This window comes from Podarcis gaigeae (genome assembly GCF_964106915.1).
Source record: "Podarcis gaigeae genome assembly, chromosome: 9".
NCBI classification, from domain to species: domain Eukaryota; kingdom Metazoa; phylum Chordata; class Lepidosauria; order Squamata; family Lacertidae; genus Podarcis; species Podarcis gaigeae.
Window position 1 is genome coordinate 16,580,955 of NC_139685.1, and position 21,969 is coordinate 16,602,923.

The 21,969-nt window shown below is 42.5% G+C and overlaps 1 long non-coding RNA gene across 1 annotated transcript in view; it reads left to right on the forward strand.

Moving 5' to 3' along the window:
- Positions 1-7,935: 7,935 nt before the first annotated feature.
- The window catches only part of LOC310852181, a 110,531-nt gene continuing 96,497 nt past the window's right edge, over positions 7,936-21,969 (forward strand). Inside the window, exon 1 of the long non-coding RNA XR_014568014.1 lies at positions 7,936-7,982. This is a non-coding gene — a long non-coding RNA (uncharacterized lncRNA). The remainder of the gene's footprint in view (positions 7,983-21,969) is intronic.

Sequence of the window (21,969 nt, forward strand, 5' to 3'; positions counted from 1 at the left end):
AATGACAGAACCCAAGGGGGGGAAGTGTAAGGGCTTATCGGTATGTACACACTGGAAAAGAATGCAAGTTGCTGCTGCACTGTTACCAAGGGTAGCAGATCATGGGTGAGCTTTCCAGAAAGGCCACCTGCAAAATAAGTGAGCAGACCCAGAAGATAAACAGCTGTGGACCACTTTCTATATTTGAAGTGCCTCATTACAAATGCTCAGTCATTTGATTTACCACAAATGAACAAACAAATCATTGGGTTTTTAAAAAAATGGATCAGAGCAAACGTTTTGGGAAATCTTTTCCCATTGGTTCTCCATACCTTTGGATAGCTGTGGATATCATTGTCAAAGTTGGCACAAGGGTGGTTTTCATTGGCATTGCCCAGCAACAATATGTCAGTGATCACAGGCTTCCGATCTCTCCCCTGGGAAATCTCCTCTGGGAGATCTATCAGATTCATTTCTATCACTTGAAGGTCAAGCAGTCATTGTGTCACCAAGGATCTCTTATCAATTGAGAATGATACACTGACTCTGACCCCCTCCTGGACAAAAAAAAATTCTTGCCACAGTTTTTTCTTTCTTCTTCTTTTCTCTTTCTTTCTTTCTTTCTTTCTTTCTTTCTTTCTTTCTTTCTTTCTTTCCTTTTCATTTATTTATTTATTTATTTATTGTTAAGGTTGCAATACATTTATGAAATCTTTACATAATGATACATATACATTATATTCGTAAAATCACATTTTCACATTTCATTATGTACCAACATTTATCCATTTCTTATTTCTTGCCCTGTGTCTTCCCTCCACCCGTGCATGACTTCCTTGTTATTATTTTGTAACTTTATTATTGAGAATGTAATTTTGTATCTTAATAATTAAACATCCAATCATATATCTGCTTAGCTTAACTTAACTTTGTGAAATCAGTCTATCCATATCAATAAATTCTTGTTGGAGCATCTTTTGGTTATGTATTCTTCTACACATTTCCATTCCTGTTTGAGATTTTGGTTAATAATCAAGTCTTGCCACAGTTTTCCTGGTAGCTTCTAGACTGGATTGGAGCAATGCATATTAGGTGGGGATGTCCCTGGAGAAAATTCAGAAGCTGTAACTAATCCAAAACACTCTAGATAGTCAGCAAACAGAGACCAGGTAAAGAAGTCATAGATCACTTGCATCCAAACAACTTCACTGAATCCCAATAAGATTTCATGCTCAATTCAAAGTGCTAGTCTTAACCTTCAAGGCCCTGCATGGCTTGCGGTCGAAATACCTCTCAGATCTGTTTCACTGAGAACTCCATTGCAACTGGATTTCTTGAAAGTCAACCCCCTTTCTCCTATTGTATTTATAGGTGGAATACATATATTGCTACTGAGTTGGAGGCACCAATGGATGGAAAAGGAGAAAGAGTCATTTTAGCTGGAAAGAAATCTAGCATGCTTGCTTTGAAAAATTAGGCCACAAATTTCTTTAGATGTTGATATTCCTCAGTGATAGGCTCCTGGGGCAAAAGAGTGGGTGAAAAGTACAGCTTTGCTGAGTCATCAGAAAACAGCTCAGATTCTGTTCCAAACATATAATTTTAGAATATTTAGATTTTCAATGAACTGTGAAGGATAACATCCAACCATAATTAAAAGTGATGTGTTCTCTTTGTACTCTGTACTTTATAAATGTTCTAAGTTATTAGGAGTTTTTTTCAGATTGGGCTAAACTGTCTTTTGTTTTTCTTCTGATCTCCTTCGTAATTTTTTACATAAACATGAGTCACATTTCCCTACACGAAAATTCAGTGCCACATTCAGAAACGATCTGCACTCTATAATGATGACACATACTAACAGGATATGCTTTCTATCATTGCCGCCATTTTGCTCTCATTTTGTTCTGCAATATCAACAGCTCCTTTTCTTTGCCCCCTCCCAGCATTTGCATATCTTAAGTTACCACAGCCTAATGAAAATAAGAAAGTTCAATGCTTTGATTATACCACAAAGGGAGAGCCAAAGCAGTATTTTATGTTTCTGGAGATCAGTACAGTAAAACATATTGTTCGGCACATGCATCCCTCCATACACAATTCCCCAAGAAGTAGGAACAACCCATTTGGTCACCTGCCAAATGACTAAAGCCCACTGTGAGGCTTCACCACCTCCCTTCCCATAAGAACACCAACAAAGGAAGATCATCATGGTCCCAGCTGGATGCAAATGCTTGTTTAAACCCCAACACAGCATCCAGGTACAGTGGTACCTCGGGTTACAGACGTTTCAGGTTGCAGACGCTTCATGTTACAGACTCCGCTAACCCAGAAATAGTGCCTTGGGTCAAGAACTTTGCTTCAGGATGGGAACAGAAATTGCATGGTGGCGGTGCGGCGGCAGCGGGAGGCCCCATTAGCTAAAGTGGTGCTTCAGGTTAAGAACAGTTTCAGGTTAAGAATGGACCTCCAGAACGAATTAAGTTCTTAACTCGAGGTACCACTGTATTACCTATTATTTGTTTATATCTTCACCTTATGAAAAAGGCTCTCAGAGCAGAATACAAAAATCACTTGTAAAACGGTGTGTGCCCTGAGGCTCACAGTCTAAAAAGAATGTGACACGTGAAGAAAAAGGAATGCAAGGGAGGATGGAAAAGCAACAGTTGGCAGAGTTGCATACTATGTCAGTGATGGCTCTGTCTGTCTGGCCCTTGATAAACAGCAGTCCATCCCTGGAAGTGATTTTCCTGACCAGTGCATATCTAGTAGCAGAGCAGATGACAAGTCAGGAGCACAGAGCAGACCTTGCTACACAGTTCTTCCCTCAAACAGGTCCAAGATGGCTCTTGGAATCTCTGAAGTGATGCTAGTTAGAATTGATACTATGGCCCAGCTTATCTCCCCATTGACAGTTTCCTTCCACTTCATCTAGTGAATAAAGCATCCCTGGTGCCTCTTTGCTTTTCTTTCCTTGCTTGTTATCTTCACACAAGCTAAACAGATAAAAGACATTCCTCACTCTCGCCGGTGCACTCACATGAAGCCAGGGATCCCTGTAGACTCCCCTTTAATCTCTTTGATAATTTTTTTTTTTGGGGGGGAGGTCAAGAAATAGCTTTTGGGGGCCAGGTGGAATCAGACCCCTTTTTTGTCTCTGTCTTCTAGAGCAGACCAGCAGTTTGTATTGCTCCTTTCCTATGAGTGGATCGATCAGCCCAATTCAGGTTCATGTCCATTTCTTTTCTGGAGTAAAATGAGATCTGTCCTGTCCTGTTTCTGCAAGCAATGTGAGGATTCTCCTCTCCCCCCCCCCCATTGCACAAATATAACAACAGCAGTAACAAACACAATACTTGTGAGATGGTCTGAGGGCTTGTGAACCCCTCCTCTGTTTATTTAAGACATGTACTGTATTTTTCGCTCTATAAGACACACCAGACCACAAGACACACCTAGTTTTTGGAGAAGGAAAACAAGAAAAAAAATATTCTGAATCTCAGAAGCCAGAACAGCAAGAGGGATCTCTGTGCAGTGAAAGCAGCAATCCCTCTTGCTGTTCTGGCTTCTGGGATAGCTGTGCAGCCTGCATTCGCTCCATAAGATGCACACACATTTCCCCTTACTTTTTTAGGAGGGAAAAAGTGAGTCTTATAGAGCAAAAAATACGGTATTTGTTACACGGAGTAACTAGGAAGCACAACTGTTTCTTTGCAGGCCGCAAACTCATTCTTTCCCTCTGTACCTCCACAATTAACAGAACTACTAGATAGAGATTTATTTAATTCCATTCCTACACTGGGAATTGTGTGTTTGCATTTGGGGTTTTAAATGAAGCTGAAAACAAATAAATATGTGAAAGTTTTCTGTGCTTTTAAAAATCTATTCAGTCAATTTGGATGAATAGCTTCTAATAGAGTTCCTTTATCATTAATATATTGTTTTTGTTTAGAAACTCTGCACTGTTACTTTAATGTTACTTTGGTTTCCTTCAATGGCACACACACACACACACACACACACACACACCCGTCATTGGATGAAACAGAAAGCAATAGCAGGGATATTTTTAAAGTTCATTTGTCTCAATGTCATTTGTTCTACATTCCACCAACAAAGGATGTCACTATGTGAAAACAATGCTGCTCAGGTAACAGCAATGCTCTGCGAATGCGACTAGATGCAAACAGAGACATTTCGTCTTGTGATGCCATCCCTGTCTGATGCCGTGATTTGGATGCAATTCAAAGCCAGTGCTGTTGCAAGTGCTGAAAGATTTTACAACACATCTGCAAATAAATGTTGATTTACACGATGTATACCACAGATGGGTAATGCATATAAATCAATGCCCGCGACATTTATTTCATAATGTACCATAAAGCCTTACAGCTCTGCTGATTGCATTGTGTTGCATAGCTTGACCAAATGAGCAAATCACTAAGAGAATTGATTTTATTTTCTGCCAAACAATGCTGCAGAATTTAAAAGCAAGCCTACATAAACAAGTCAGTGTTAACACTTCATGTGCAAGGCTTAAAGTACATCAGGATTTCTGCAGCCTTAAACCCCCCTAAATGATGGTGGGGAGGCTAACTAGAAAACACGGTATGTTGTGGAGCAGAGATGGATTTTTTCCCCCCTTTTAACATCCCTCCTTCCACTTTCTTCTGCATGGCTGGAGGCTTTGCTGTACTCCTCTGGAAAATATTTGGCAAAATATCCCAAATTTTGCCATCTGTTAATTTTGAATATTACTGTGAATCCAGTCTGGTACACATTTAATATTACACTGATATTGCTGAGGGAGATAGTGAGTCTGACTCCTTCTGCTTTCAGTCTTTCTTAGTCCATTGTTTCATTTATCCACAAATATGAACTAACAGTAGAGTTCAGTTCAGCATGAAGTCAGCCAACATTTTTCAGAAGAGAGTTTTCTGAGTGGGGAGGGAGGGGGGGAACTGCTTGTGAATTTTACCTCCCCACCCCCCACCCAAGAATAGTTGGCAAACTTTCCCTCCTCAATTTCACTGCCCACAAATAGTGCGGGCAATTCTGGGAGGACATTTTAGATCAGTTATATTATATTTTACCAAGTAACTATTAGCAAAGATGTTGGAAAGCTTTGGCCAGTTCTACAAGTACTTTTTGCAGCTTTGTGAACCAGACATCTATTTTATTCATTTGCATTGGACACATTATTTTCCATCGAATACACTCGTAAGTGAAGTATAATATGAAAAGCAAAAAATATTTGAACGGCAAACAAAAATGGCTGCTTCCTTACTGGTGTAGTTTTAAGCTGTTGAGATCAGTTATTGCGATCACTGTTTGCAGTTCTATAACTTTTCCAGAAGCAGCTCAGTGGATGGGGCAGAGTCCCAGCACTAGAAGGTGTCTTGCTGCTGTTTACTGGGAGAAGAGGGAAGAGGCAGTAGGAGGCTGAGAACCAATCTGGTTTTCCTGCCGCTCCACCTGCATGGTGCCAGTCTCCCCTCTGTTGCACCCTTCCCAGCCTCATAAGCAAAAGTAACATACCTGCTGAGAAGCAAGAGTTGCAGCGCTGCTCCATCCACAACAACAAGCTGCTTCGGAACTTTTATTTCTGCTGTTTTGCACTGTTTTTTAGTAATTTTTTTGTGAGTTGTTCGAAATGACTAAGCAATTACAAAGAGTGCTTTTTTGCAGATGTAAGCTGAGATTGGCTGAACATCTCCCAGGAGAAGTCCTCCTTTCTCCAGCCTACCAGTGGTGATAGATCTGGTGATGGAGTCGCCATCAGCATGGCAGTTGAGTAATCACAGGTAGCAAGGGAACAACAAACAAACTTTAACCATAACAAACCATGGTTAGTTTGAACATCATGAGCTTGTTCAGCAAAATATGGTTAAAAGATACAATATGGCTTGGTGCTATAATAGTAACAACAACAACTATTATTGTGATTATGATTATGATTATGATTATGATTATGATTATACCCCGCCTATCTGGCTGGGTTTCCCCAGCTACTCTGGGCGGCTCCCAATATATTTATAAAAGCAATAAAACATCAAATTGTGCTCAGAAATGTACTGGGAGACAATGTAGGTCTTTGAAGACCGGTGTTATATGGTCTTGGTGGCCACTCCCAGTCACCAGTCAGGCTGCCGCTTTCTGGTGCTATGTTCAAACCGGGCCAATATTTATGATGAAGATGTGCAATCCAATGAATACAGACTCCTCCCTCTCCCCCATACATACCTTTTGCTAGGTAAGGATCAAATGATATTGTCATGCCCTTCCTTAACTTAAAGTTGGGTTTTTTATCCCCTCCCCCCCCCAAAAAAGCACACACTGCAATTCAGAGAAAACACTCCAACACTTTCTATAAGAAGATATAAGAAGATTGAAGATTCACATGTCTAAAAAAAACAAAGGTTGTTGTTCAGACTATGAACAATAAAGTGCCAGGACCAGATGGTGTTCCTCGAGAGATTGATAAGATTTGTTGCAGAGCACCTATTGAACATCTGCCCAGGCTTTCTTTTCTTGATCTGGAGAGGGGAATTGATCCCACAGGAATCTAAAGGATGGGAACATTATTAAGATATAAGGAGAGAGGTGGAACATTTCAAGCAAACCAGAACATTTTTCTATCTTTCCACAGCTTGGATAGATTCTGAGTCTGATCTATCTATGGTTGCCAGAGAAAGCAATTGACATCATTCCTCATAGAGCAATTTGTTCTTGCTGATAAATGTCCTGAATATGCTGCAAGATAGAGAACGTGTTTGCTGTTTTCAGAAGTTGTGTGAGAAGTGAAAAGTATCAGGTTCAAAAATTATCCATGCATTTTCTTTCCACTGGAGGCATTGGAGGGGCTGGTGATGTCCCGTGTTTTCTCCTACTCAATTCTTTTATTTCATTCTATCGATTGGGGTGGTGGTTTGGATTTCCACAGATATCAAATGATATCTACCTATTTCTCTGCTAGAAAGAACTCTTGCCTCCAACCAATCTGGAGGCAGATTGAATCGAGTTTAGATAAATGGCTTCTTCCAGGTACCTTTTATTTCTTTCATTTTTACACTGTCCTTCCTCCCAAAGGAGCCCAGTGCTGGGAATACCACGATGCTTAAACAAGACAATCAAAAATAAAACATATTGAAAAATATTTACAAGCAAGCATGTACCCTCATAGCTAACAGCTTTGAGGATGCTGGGAACAGTCTTTTTCAGCCCTCAAATGCCTAGGTAAGCAAGAATGTTTTAAAATGCATCTCACCAGAGAAGGCATCCCACTAATAATAATAATAATAATAATAATAATAATAATAATAATAATAATTTATACCCCACCCATCTGGCTGAGTTTCCCCAGCCACTCTGGGCGGCTCCCAATCAAATGTTAAAAACAGTACAGCATTAAATATTAAAAACTTCCCCGAACAGGGCTGCCTTCAGATGTCTTTTAAATATAGGATAGCTGCTTATTTCCTTCACATCTGAAGGGAGGGTGTTCCACAGGGTGGGTGCCACTACCGAGAAGGCCCTCTGTCTGGTTCCCTGTAACCTCACTTCTCGCAATGAGGGAACCGCCAGAAGACCCTCAGAGCTGGACCTCAGTGTCCGGGCTGAACGATGGGGGTGGATGCAAACTAACCCCTCAAAGGCCCTGTGTTCATCCTGTTGATTATAGGGCATGAGATGACTGATATAAAGGGAGGTCCTTTTTTTTTTTTTTTTTTTGGAGCTCTGAAGCTGAGCAGCCACCACCATATTAAGGAAGTTGTCCAATAAGGGATTATTGGCAACCATCTAATAGAAATCAGAAACCTCTGAGTCCAAGGAGGACTTCTTGAGGAGGGGAAATGCCATTGCCTCTCTTCTGGCAGCTGGCACAATCCCCTCAGGCAAGGAAGTGTCCAACTGGCACCAAAATTAGGGTTGCCATACAGTGGTACCTCGGGTTACAGACGCTTCAGGTTACAGACTCTGCTAACCCAGAAATAGTACCTCGGGTTAAGAACTTTGCTTCAGGATGAGAACAGAAATTGTGCAGCAGCGGCAGCGGGAGGCCCTATTAGCTAAAGTGCTGTCTCAGGTTAAGAACAGTTTCAGGTTAAGAACGGACCTCAGGAAGGAATTAAGTTCTTAACCCGAGGTACCACTGTATGGAGATCTCATAATGTAATTTCTTCCAACAGTCACTCCTGGAAGCATGTGAGTCTGTGGAGATGCTGGAAAGATTTATTTTTACTACTGTTATTGTATTATTATTATTATTATTATTATTATTATTATTATTATTATTGAAGAATATCGCTCAGCCACCACATGTCACAAAGAAAAACATCAAGTAAAAATTGTCAGTCTTCCACTACTCAGCCACCCTCCTCCCCATTTCCCAGAACCTTCCTGTTTCTGAAATGTGACAAAGAAACACCTGGGTAAATATTTTTTTGCGAAATGGAATGCTGGTTCAGCAATGCATAATACACACACACACACATAGCAGTTTAATTTAATTTTAATAAATAGAACCTGACATGCTTAACTCTCCCAGTGAAATATTCATCGGGAGCAAAAGTGCTTAAGTGCTTGGATTATTCATACACCGTTTTAGTTTTAATGGCTTATTCTCATAGATGTCTTTATAATATTGCTATCCACACCAAACATGTGTGCTGGAACAGGGTGCAATCTGAATAAATTAAAGAAGTGTAAACGATCTGCCTGTTTGCAACAAGGCTTGCGTTTTGCTTAGAACCTGCAATATGGTTGTCCCTACCTCCATTCCACAAATAAGAGTCTTTTGCTGGAAATGAATGGAAGGGGTGGGGAGCAGATGGCAAGGAGTTCAGTGGCGGATTTAGGGCAGTGAAATGATATCCTCCTTAATGAGGGTCCTGGTTGCGCAAAGGCCCCTGATACACCCCCCCCACTGGGTTGTGGGTGGGGGGCGTGCCCCAGGCCTTGTCTGTGGGGTCCCACAATCACACCAGGCCATTTGAGCCAATCCGATGCAGGTGGCGTGATGGGGGGAGCTATAAAAGCGGCAGTGCGACATGGCTGAGGCACCTATTTCACGCTGCCAAACACCCGCCCTCCTGTCCATATTTGTTGGTGTTGCTGCTTCGACCTTGCTTCGGATATTGGTCGGTCACCTGTTCTGAAATAGGAACCGGGTAGGAAATTTTTCCATTTGGCAAATTGGCACTGGCCATTTGGTTTTTGCCTACCCCTTTATCAATCATCACAACTTCGTAAGTTTTGGCGGTTAGGCATTGGCTTAGTGAGGTGTGCGGGAGGAGAGGTGTGGCCATCACCTGCCCCTCCATGAATAAGGGTATTCTGGTCAAGGAATCTGGGGGTCCCGGATCTTGTCCAAAGTCCACTTGAGGGGCTAGGGTCATGCCAGGACCACAGGAACCCCAGGGTGAGCTTTGGTTGATCTTCATTGATGTTGCTCCCTTGTTCAGTGTTTACCCTTTCAGACTACCAGGAGTCAGTTATAGTCGGTTGCCAATGCCTAAGCCAATACCACCCACTTTGCTGTAGTCAATAAAAGTTGTGGCCTAAATTTTGCCCAAAATCTTATACCAAAATTATGTGTCAGGGTGAAGTTATTTACTTAGGGGTGGGCTTGGGGGTCTCGGAGCGCAAACTGGTCTCCCTATACAAGGCGCTAAACTGAGGGGACATCTTTCCACATCCTTCCCAAAGCATGTTTCTAACAGGCTTTGGGAAGGATGTGTGAGAGCTCTGACAGGGTCCTAGAGTTGTCCCGCTTCCTCTCCAAAGCCTAGTTAAAACTTGCTCAGCTTTGGGAAGTAGACAGCAGGGCTCTAGGACCCTGCCAGAACCCCATGACCTCCTTCTCAAAGCCTGGTGCCTGGCTTAGCCTGCTTTGAGAAGACTGCACGATGGGTGTGTGTGTCAAATTTTGACATCACAGAGGGCACCATATTGGATTCAAAGACGGGGGAAAATAAGTTTGATTTCTGAACACTAACTCCCCACATATTAGCATGTCTGGTAACTTTGCAGTGGAGGAATTTGGCAAACCCAGAGAAAATTTTGGTGCTAAATCCAGATCTTACGCCACAAACATCTATCCGTTTCTTATGTCATGGCTTTCTCCAATGAATGCTGAGAATAATTGATGAAATATTGAGAATTCTCTATTGAAAGTCCACAGCCCTCTTATTCGGTAAATGAAGAAATGCAAGAATATTGAATTTTCCCATCCACTTGTAGCACCTAATTAACGATGAATTTTACATAGATTCAGTAGATTCTATGGAGCAGTCTGCTACTGACTTTCTATCTGTCACTTAAATAATGCATGGACAGGATATGATCTACTTAAGACCTTGGAAATCACATTGCTTTCAATGTGAGAATTAAGCACATATTTAACTCTTCTGTGTTGAGTTGAATTGGATTTACATTTGCTTGTATTTGGCAGGATCCTGCATGTAAGCATTTGATCATAAATTCCTGTGCAGCTTGACTGTGTAACAATACAAAAAATGTGTTTTGTATCTGCAAAGTTATACTTTTTAGGATGACTTTTACACCCTGACTTTTCCATCTTAGAATATTACTTTAAAATGGGAGGGGGGGATGAAGTAGCTTTTGCACACTTTAAGCCCCCCCCAACTTCCTCATGACATTTAAAAAGAATTTCTTTTTCTCTTTCCCCCTTCTCTTTTTCTTTTTATATCTTTTAGTCTTAATGGAAAAAGGTGAACCTTGGTCTTGTCTGGGTTTGTAAAAGGATTCATTGTGACACTTAAAACTTTTACTCAGAGTTCTTGGGATTGTGTTCCATAGGCACAACCATTAAATGTTTTAAAAGGCATTTCAAATTATTATTATTGTTTATATTCCATGCACCTTCACAGAGCAAATATTAGGAAACATAGAAAAAGTGAATACATTAAGTGAAAACATAATTAAATATATGTGCATTCTCAATTATTGTCCTTGATCTGCAGATTTTCACAGACTACTTTGATTGAATTTTGAATGTCTAATATATTAGCATATGAAGCTGCCTGGTTGAAATCACCCCCCCCCCCCACACACACACTATTGCTGACTCTGAATAGTAACACCTCTCCAGGGTCTCAGATATAGTATCAGGAAACCAGTTCTGATACCTGATAGTATAAAGGTAAAGGTAAAGGGACCCCTGACCATTAGGTCCAGTCGTGACCAACTCTGGGGTTGCAGCGCTCATCTCGCTTTATTGGCCGAGGGAGCTGGCATACAGCTTCCGGGTCATGTGGCCAGCATGACTAAGCCGCTTCTGGCGAACCAGAGCAGCGCACGGAAACGCCGTTTACCTTCCCACCAGAGCGGTACCTATTTATCTACTTGCACTTTTACATGCTTTCGAACTACGAGGTTGGCAGGAGCAGGGACAGAGCAAAGGGAGCTCACCCCGTCGCGGGGATTTGAACCGCCGATCTTCTGATCGGCAAGTCCTAGGCTCAGTGGTTTAACCCACAGCGTCATACCTGATAGTATAGCTGTGTCTAAACTTTTCAGAAGGTCTTTCCTCCCCCCCCAGAGAAAATTGCTTTTTTCTTTTTCTCTTTTTAAAAAAATAATATTTATTACTTTCCCAACAATTTAAACACTACAAAAGAAAAAAAAATAAACAAAACAATACAGTACAGTACAATACAAAAACAAAAACACTACATAACACTAACACTAAGACATTAAACTAGCAAAACAAAACAAAAACAATTTAAGACACATCAAACAATTTCAATATCTTATCTTTCATTCACTTGTTTCAACGACCTCCTCACACCTCCCTTTTTGTATTCCACTTCAGTTAATTGTTTCAGCAATTCCTTTCCATCTTCCTCTGTTTTCTGTCCTGTAATTATCTTAACATATTCTAACCTTATTTTTTCCCTGTAATACACTAATAATCTATTTGTACTTAGTTCCTTATAACATTTCTACTAAAGCCATATAACTTCATTCCAACATTTTTCTAGCATTCATTAATTTTACAGTATTTCTGTAAATAGTCTTTAAACTTTTTCCAGTCTTCTTCCACCAACTCTTCTTCCTGGTCTCGGATTCTGCCAGTCATGTCCGCCAGTTCCATATAGTCCATCAACTTCATCTGCCATTCTTCCCGGGTGGGTAAATCTTGTGTCTTCCAATACTTCGCGTGATGCTTTTTTCTTTTTCTCATCTCAATCTCTATGCCGAGAAGGCTCTGCAGAATTATATCCAAATTTAATCCCAAATTCTGGAGCGTTGTTGAGGATGCAAAATTATGGCTAGACAGCCAACGAAGGGCAGAGACAGGGGGCAGGCTTTCATCACAGTCACTCTGGGATGGTAGGATGCTGTAGTCAAACAACAGCTAAAGAATCACAGGTACCACATTTGAGCACTAAAAAAAATAAAAAAATAGAGTAAGCCACCCCACAATTTGCAAAGTCTAATAATATATTTCCTTCGTGCAATTTTTGAAACAAAACTGATGAGCTAAAGCTTGTTTGGGAAGAAAAGGTATTTTGAAGAAATGGGATGATGGGGAGCTTTCAAATATCATCCCTGAATAAGCAATCATAATGTTCTGAGTTAGCGAATTACTGAACATGGCATCTTGAACATGTCCACAGTTACTATGTTTTGTTCCTCTTTGCCACAAGTTTAATACGTAAGGGGATTATTATTTTTTTCTAGCCCTGGTTGGAAAGCCCTTTCTTGCATTTATGTGTTCCCAAGACAGCACGGTACATTGCTTAGTGGCAGTTGAGCAATAATAAAACTATTTGTTACCACAGGCAACGGGGATGTGTTTCTTTCCACACATTGTTAGTTGGATGATAACATTTGAATTTTGTTAGCTTGGTAAAACACACTCATATGACTGCCGTCATAGAGGGAGTAGAAAGTGTTTTCATTGGTCAGCACATTGCAGGAGTCTCTAGTGGGATGTCTTTGTGCCACCATCTGCACTACAAATGTAAAGCAGTATCATATCACTTTAAACAGTCAAAGATTCTTTAAACAAGCAAAGATTCTTTGGAGAAAGCTATGGCTGTTTAAGATGGTTTAAAACATATCGTGCAGATGGGGCCCCATGTTTGCTACAGGATTGAATTCTGCTCCCTGTTTGCGTGTTGAGTCCCACAACACCACCTCCCAAAAAATTCACACTTCACACATCGATTTTTGTTTAAGGTTTTTGGCATAATTTTGGCCACAACTTTATTCAAATACAAAAATGGTGAGTGGTTGCTTAGGCATTGGTTATGACTATCTGTCCTTGCCCTCAAGGACAGAGCTAGCCCTTCCGGACACCAGCGGAAGCCAGCGTGGGAAACAAGTATTGGGTGAGAAAATGAAGCTGGGCAACAGTCCCTCACTTCTCACCCTCATGTTCCTGTGGGGCTTGCACGGCCCAAGTCCGATGCCAGGGACAAGGACGAAAAGAATGGCAAGCCCCTGTATTCCTTTAACGGAATTCCCTTTCCGCATCATTTGGAGGGATAGGCACTTACCCCTCCAAGCACCAATTTAACCAATGCCTAACCGCCAACCTTACAAGTTGTGACAATTTGCTACGTAGTAGGCAAAAACCAAATGGCACCAGCCAATCAGCCAAATGGCAAAATTCCTACCAGGCCCCTGCACCAAGGCAGATGACCCCATGACAGGCATAGCAAGGTCAAGAGATCAAGAAAAAAGCCACCCTATTAAAGGGAGGGAGGGCGGGTGATCCGATGCAAAATGGCCAAGAGGACGTCCAACGTCTGGCCCCTGTATTTAAAGACTCTGACCCCTCCTCCAAATTGGCAACAATCAAAACTCCCCAGCAACCCAAGTTAACCAATTAAAGGCTTGGGTTCCTCTCCAAATCTGCCTAGTCACGGAAGGGTGGTTTGTTTCCCCAACCACAACACGTGTTCTCTGTTAGGGAGAACACGCTTAATCATAATCAGTATCCCCATCTGGACTAATGGATGGTTCTCGGGGAGAGAACAGCTTCCATGGTCCATAGCTCTTAGACCATACACAGGCAGGCCACTCTCATACATTCATTCATTTTCTCAGAATTGACATAGTAAGATTTCTCACACCCTCACTAACAAATGATAAACAGGTGCTTAACCCAACAATATATTAGCTACACAGAAAAAAAAGACAGTCATAATCAGATATAGGCTTGCCATACATCAAGAAAATTCCTGACATGCTGTTTTCCGGGTGTAAATATGGCATTTGGGGAAATTTTACCACATGGGCAAAATGTCAAGGAAAACCCGGATGCATGACAATGTGGTGGGAAAAGCAGCAGAAACAGCTCCGAAAGCTTAAAATCACTATTTTGGGGGGAGGTTTTCTTAAAAAATGCTCAACAATTTTGGTTTGTACCCCAAAAAAGCTCAACAACTCTGTGGGTGTCAGGAATTTTTCTTGGCAAACAACCCAAGATTGTTTGTGCTTCTAAAATAAACCAAAGTTTACTGATTCTTAGATGATGGGAGGTTGTTACTTGGCAGGAACGATTTACCAAATGCTGCAGCATGATCAAATTAGAAAGTAAAGCCCACTGTTACTGGGAACTGTTATCAGATCACTTTAATAGCAGCAGCCATTTCAGTGAGCACCATCTAGCATTTTGTTACTGACTGGCTAACAACCAGCAGTAGAAGATACCAATGGAGCCAACACATTTCTCCAGTGCTGACCGAGAAGGCTTCTTTTGCCACACTCGTCTACCAGTGGCGACCAGAAAGGATAGCTACCCTATCACTCAATTCCTCCGCAATTGTGGCTACTGGTTTGCACCGTTGAACTGCCTGAGTGGCCACCAAACAAGTTTGAGCAAGGCAAAAATATAAGGTAGGGTTCACCAATGAACCTCGTCACCAGAAGCTCTTCAAAAGCCCTCTCCTCTGTGCGTCTGAAATTAGCCCAGGAAAGTCGGGGGAAGACACAAAACAATGCAGGATGGATTGTTTCATCTGCCAAGCTGACATGTTCCACAGACAGAACATTTGGGAGCCTTTTGGGCTGAAGAGTAGGGTACAAATGCTCTAAATAAATACATAAATTTGCAATTGCATGACATTGAGTAGAGATCCTGTGACAGGGGTGCAAACTTGAATGAAATATTGGGTGGGGGTAGGTAAGCTCCACTCCCGCATAACTGATCACATGACATAGTGCACACACATCATTTGAATGGCAATGCACATCAACTTGGGGGGCAGGCCCCTCAAATATATATATATATTTGGGGGGGAGAAGCCCCTTCGGCCCCTAATAGTTGGTTCCTATGCCTTGTGGAATTCGCCAAAAATGTGGCTACAGCCCACCTCATTATTGTTCAGTAAGGGGTTGACAGGCTTGGTTATTGAAGACTTTTCATAAGGATCTTAAGAAAATGTTAGGTATGACAAAATGAAAAAAAAAACAACAACAACAGAGGTTGAATCAAAATATACAAAGCTATCTAAGCTTATGTATCAAGTTCAAAAAATTATGCTTTCCTGGCCCTTAAAAAAATCAGACATATTATCCAGCTAGGAACTGTGCTAAATGGAAAGTGTCAATCTCACTGTAAATGTAGACTTTAGCTTATAATGAATGCTTGTGTTTCATGTTAATGACAAGATATCTGCCATGCTCATTTTACATAGCATTCTTTCAATTCCTAAATCCAAGTCATTTATTATTATTATTTTTTAAAAAAGTTGAACAAAAATGGGCCCAGGACAGAATCCTGCAGCACCCCACATGTCACATTTTCCCATGATTATGGTGAGTTAGCATTCATAGGGTATGGTCAGTCGACCAGCTGGAAGTCCACTGAATATTACCTCATGTAGCCCACATTTTAGGACATAATAGAGGTCTTTGCAAAATCAAGATATACTATGCCCACAGCATTCACGTGATCCACCAAGTTTGTAACTCTATCAAGAAAAGAAATGAGATTTGTCTGACATGACTTATTTCTGAGAAACTCATGATGGGTCTTAGTAATCACCCATTTCTTGTTGTGTCAGGAGTAGGGTCATGCCCTCAACAGTGCACCAGCAACCTTCTGCATTGCCATTCTCCAATGTGTTAGATCCTATTTGTGTGGAAGAAATCCATGCAATTGTGGGCAAGTTTAGAAATTATGCTGGGGGGGGGGGCATGGCTAAAAGAATGCCCTGCTCCTGAGTGAAGACTACATTTCTCCATCTGTGTTGTGTGATGTGTGTGAGAATAGGCTAAGATCCTGTGCGATCCAAACGGAGGTGCCATTTAGCCATATAAACGAAAGCCTCCTAAGTTACTGAGACAGATCATTGTGCTTTATTGATTCTGTTTGATAAGATGTGCTCCAAGCTAACAAGTCTATTAAAGCTTTTATATGTGCATGCATCCTGTTCATTTTCTCCCCTGCCAAAGGAGGAAAACCTCTGTGTTTCTTGCCATTTACAGTAATAGCTATTTTCCTCTAGACAAAACGATGTCAGCCTGAAGTTCACTGTTATACCAGCTGAGAATCAGGCTCGGCAGCTGTGCTGAGGAAACCATCAAGCGCAGCAATCAATACGCACATTCAAAACACAATATGCTGTGCCATTTATATCCGCTGAGCTTCACTTGTCTCTGCACCTCAGACTTTGTGTGGGGCATCACCCTCAGGACGTTTGTTACAGTCTCGCACGCTGGAGGGAAGACCAGACATGTGGAACTTTCCATCCGAATGGATTATAATGTCTATTTCAGACGAGAAGTGAGTTTTTAAAGGTCTCATGTGGGCAGTGCTGGCCTTGTAGCTGCAACTTTCTTCCTTAAGGCACACCCATTTTTGCACCACACACTCCCATTTTGTGGGAGGCCTTTTCTTTAAGGAAACATGCATGGAGTGTAATAAAATGGTTCTCACCGTATGCAGAATTTCAGCACACATACAGTGGTGCCTCGCAAGACGAAAATAATCCGTTCCGCGAGTCTCTTCGTCTTGTGGTTTTTTCATCTTGCGAAGCAAGCCCATTAGCGGCTTAGCGGATTAGTGCTATTAGCGGCTTAGCGGCTTAGCGGGCTTAGCGGATCAGCTGATAAGTGGCTTAGCGGATCAGCTGATAAGCGGCTTAGCAGATCAGCTGATTAGCGGCTTAGCGGATCAGCTGATAAGCGGCTTAGCGGCTTGGGAAAAAGGGGGGGAACCCCCGCAGGAACTCGCAAGACATTTTCGTCTTGCAAAGCAAGCCCATAGGAAATTTGTTTTGCGAAGCACCTCCAAAATGGAAAACCCTTTCGTCTAGCGGGTTTTCCGCCTTGCGAGGCATTCGTCTTGCGGGGCACCACTGTAAAAGACAGATAGGAGTGATCCTATGCGGGGTATCTCTCTTCTACAGAGTGGCTGGGGCAAGTCAGCCAGGTGGGTGGGGTATAAATAATAAAATTATTATTATGTTATTATAGAAACTAACTCTTCTTTTATGGACAGTGTTTTGAGAACACAGTTGTTAAAAGAATAACACATTTTTTAAAAGTTTCCTGAAGTGGTATCCTGTCATTTTCTCTCTCTTACTCTTAGCTTGGAATTTCTTCTCCAGAATTTCTGAGCATTTCCAGATCTGCCTTTTAATACAAAATAATAATGTTCATTTAGCTTTTACAGGGCATCCAATGGGTGAAATTCTGCATTAGCAATCCTCTCAGTGTTGTGGGCCCAGTTTCCCCATCCCCACCAGCTAAAGCACTTTAAACCACTTTGCTTCCTACTCCAGAATAAGGAAGAAACAGACATGTAGGTGAACTGGAGGTGTACATGTGTGACCGGGCAAGGGAGAATCTGTCAATTTTGGTTTCTAATTTCCCCCACTTTTAAGTGCAGTTCTAATGAAAATCCATTGCGTGTCGAGACCACGCAGCCAACCCCCCGTTGGAAATAATCAGTGGCGTAGCATGGGTTGTCAGCACCCGGGGCAAGGCAAGTAATTTGCGCCCCCTAACCCGTGGATTTGCACCCCCTAACCTGTGGATTTGCGCCCCCTAACCCTAACCCCAGATGTTGCGCCCGGTGCGGCCGGCCCCCCCTGCACCCCCACGCTACGCCACTGGAAATAACTCACACAAATATTAGGTTTATGTTATTGGGCAAATTTTGGCCACAACTTTATTGAATTACAGAATGTGAGCAGTATTGGCTTAGGCAGTGGCGTAGCGTGGGGGGTGCCAGGGATGCCGGCCGCACCGGGCGCAACTTGGGCGGGGGGCGCACTCGCACTAGCAGCTCTCTGCCCCTACTAAAATCCACAGGTTAGGGAGCCCGCGCTCGCTCGGCTTGGCGAGGAGGTCGCAGAAGGGGGAGAGCAAAGCCTTTTGCCGCGGGCAAAAAAAGGAGAGGAAGCCGGGCGGGCGGGCGGGCTGGCAGGGGTCTGTCTGCACCTGCTGCTGCCGTTGCCGCTGCTGCCGGGCTTTGACAGCTTGGCGAAGCGGAGGGAGAGGAACTTTATGGTAATTGAGACTCTCTCTCCACTGGCCGCCTGGGTAGTGAGCCGAGCCGAGCAGGGAGTCTGGCGAGGGGACGGGAAGAGCACTTTAAACCACTTTGCTTCCTACTCCAGAATAAGGAAGAAAATATATTGCATTTGTTTCTCAGAACCCCCTGACTTTGGTTAAATATCAGACAAATGTTATCAACTCTCTACCCAGACACGAATATGACTTCTGGATTCCTCCTATCCACAGAATGTTGAGTGTGGATTGAGATATATGTATTTTTATGTAGGTAGGTCCTGCATGGGTTATCTGTTCACTACCAGATTACAAGGGTGTGGTCTACTCTTCTTTAATTTATGTGCCTAAGCCTATATCCACACTAAGGTCAAATCCATCTCAGTGAGGACATGGTGCCCACAACATGGGGCATTCATTGCATACTGCCCAAAAGAACTGCCCTCCCTCTATTCTCTCAGAGCAACTAAATGCAGTGTGCACAGCAGTTATGGCTCCCATAGCTTCTATCCACTCCTCTCTCTTACAACTCAATGTTTAAGACATTTTAATGGAGCTGGAAGGGAGACTTAGATGGATATACAGTCATACCTCAGGTTACAGCCACTTCAGGTTGAGTTTTTTTGGGTTACGGACCGCCGAAACCCGGAAGTACCGGAACAGGTTACTTCCAGGTTTCGCTGGTCGTGCATGCGCAGAAGCACCAAATCGCAACTCGCGCGTGTGCAGACGCGGGTTGCGAATGCTGCGGGTTGCATACGTGCATCCCGCATGGATCACATTCACAACCCAAGCGTCCACTGTAAATGTAAAAAAGGTAAAGGACCCCTGGATGGTTCAGTCAAAGGCAACTATGGGGTTGTGGTGCTCATCTCACTTTCAGGCCGAGGGAGCTGGCGTTTGTCCACAGCTTTCCAGGTCATGTGGCCAGCATGACCAAACTGTTTCTGGCACAATGGAAACACCACGACAGAAACCAGAGCGCACAGAAATGCTTTTTACCTTCTGCTTGCACTTGTGTGTTTTAAACTGCTAGGTTGGTAGGAGCTGGGACAGAGCAATGGGAGATCACCCCGTCACGGTGATTCGAACCGCCGACCTTCCGATCGGCAAGCCCAAGAGGCTCGGTGGTTTAGACCACAGCACCACCCGCTGTGCAACTGCACATAGGCACTCCAATCCCTATACATCATCATCATCAACCTTTATTACGGTCCAGAGACCCAACAAATTGTTACAAAGCAATACACAATTCATACAGCCTACCTCCAGTTTAAACAAGCATTTCGTTCAGAATATAGGGATCATTGGTTCTTGCAACCACCAATAAAAATTGTCCACTGCTAATGTTCTAGCATGTGTTTGGTCTTCCAATAGGAACCTGACATAGTGAGCCTCTGATTTTCCTGGGAAAGGTACCAGCAAGGGTAGTATCAGTTCAGCCCTGGCTTGCTCATATTTTGCACAGTGCAACAAAATATGTTTTATGGAATCGATGTCTTGAGCACACGAGCAAAGTCTGTCCTGGTAGGGAACTCCTCTCAACCTGTCATCCAACACTGCAGAAGGAAAGACGTTTAGTCTGGCTTTGGTGAAAAGCCTTCGATAATTTGGTACTGTCAGGTTTTTAATGTAAGATGTTAACTTAATGACATGCCCATATTGTACTCCTACTGCCAGCGGACTACAAACTGTGTGTAATCGAGATCGCAAGTCACTGTGTGCATTATCCCATAATCTTTGCTTTAATGTCTTTAGGGCGCCTTCATAACCCAGGTAACACAGTTGGGGGGGGGGTGACAGACCAATAGAGGTGGCTTTTTTAGCCATGGTTTTCTGCCATTTGCTGACAAATTCCTCATTGGTCAGATGTTGGTACAAACCCTTTTCTAGATCAAACACTGAAATCCTGAGCCAATGTTTTAGGGCAGCCCACCACACTTTAGTTGAAATTGGGCATTCACCAGCTTCTAACAGAAGTATGGAGTTGGAAAGCACCTAATGTGTCTTAAAGCAAACACTTTTCAGAATTGGATCATGCCCACACTCTTTTTAGGGCAAATACACATCCAAAGTTCATCTCTAAACTCTACTGCGGGTCTTCCACATCTCAAGGCAATGTGAAGTAATCCTTTGAAACACCAATAATTAAGAGCTACCAAATTTCCTATTGTGGCATTTAATGTTCCTGTATGCCTGATTTTACACTCTGAAAGCCTGTAATTACTAAAGCAATGTGACAGACCTCCTCTGCCTGAGTCAGTAACAGTGAACGACTTAGGATCAAATAATCATAAATGCTCTGGAATGTCACCAAAACTTGAAGGGGACCCAAGCCAAAATTGACTTTCAAATGAGTTTAATTATTTCTAAAAATGTGTTTGTGTTGCTAAGTAATTCCATTTTTCTTCCTGGCAACTAATCTAAGAAACTGATTTGGTGTAACCACCAATTAATTTTATATTGAGGATACTAGATCCTTGTTTTACGATAATAAGTTTAGATTGTACCTTTTTTTAATGCCAAGACTGCCATGAGCTCAGAATGTTTGGAAATATGTAATTAGTGGATAATGTGTTGTTTCCTCAAACATGAATAAATAGCCAGAAATGCAAGGTTAAGGAATAGCTCTGCTCCAATATACAAGTACAGACAGTTTCTCCAGCTTAGCAATAACGAATAATGCAAAAGGGGGCAGGGGGAGGGAAGGAACAGAAAAGAAAAGAAAAGCATATTGTCAAATCTCATTTTAGGACACACAGCCATCTTCTCAGCCACACTGACAGAATCAGCACTTCTGTCTCTTCTTTGTTCCAAACGCGTTTGAGTCCAGCTAACTGGCCTTGTCATGCTTGCAGAGTAGCTAGAGTACAGCTTCTCACATCCTGAACTGATATACTTGCTAACGCAAGCACAGGATACGTGCAACTTGTCTTTGTCCCCCCGTGCCCTACCAAGCCCCCTCAGGAAACAGTCTTATCAAAGGCTGCCTTAAAGCCCCTCAGATGGTTTGTCTGAGGAGCACCCACCAAATTCATCTTACATTTTCCTTCACAGAGCATTCAGTGGCAATCTGAGCATATATATGGAAAATGTTTCAACAAAAGGAATTTCACTTGTCTTTTGGGTTCTTGAAAAATTCCTTTTGCCCAAGCAGGAATAACAACAACAACAGCAACAACAACAACAACAACAACAAATTACTTATACCCTGCCCATTTGGCCGGGCCTCCCCAGCCACTCTGGGCGGCTCCCAACAGAATATTAAAAGTACGATAAAACATCAAATATTTAAAACTTTCCTAAACAGAGCTACTTTCAGATGTCTTCTAAAAGTCAGATAATTCTTTATTTACTTGCCATCTGATGGGAGGGTGTTCCACAGGGAGGGTGCCACTACCGAGAAGGCCCTCTGCCTGGTTCCCTGTATCCTCACTTCTTACAGTGCGGGAACTACCAAAAAGCCCTCGGCACTGGACCTCAGTGTCCGGCCCA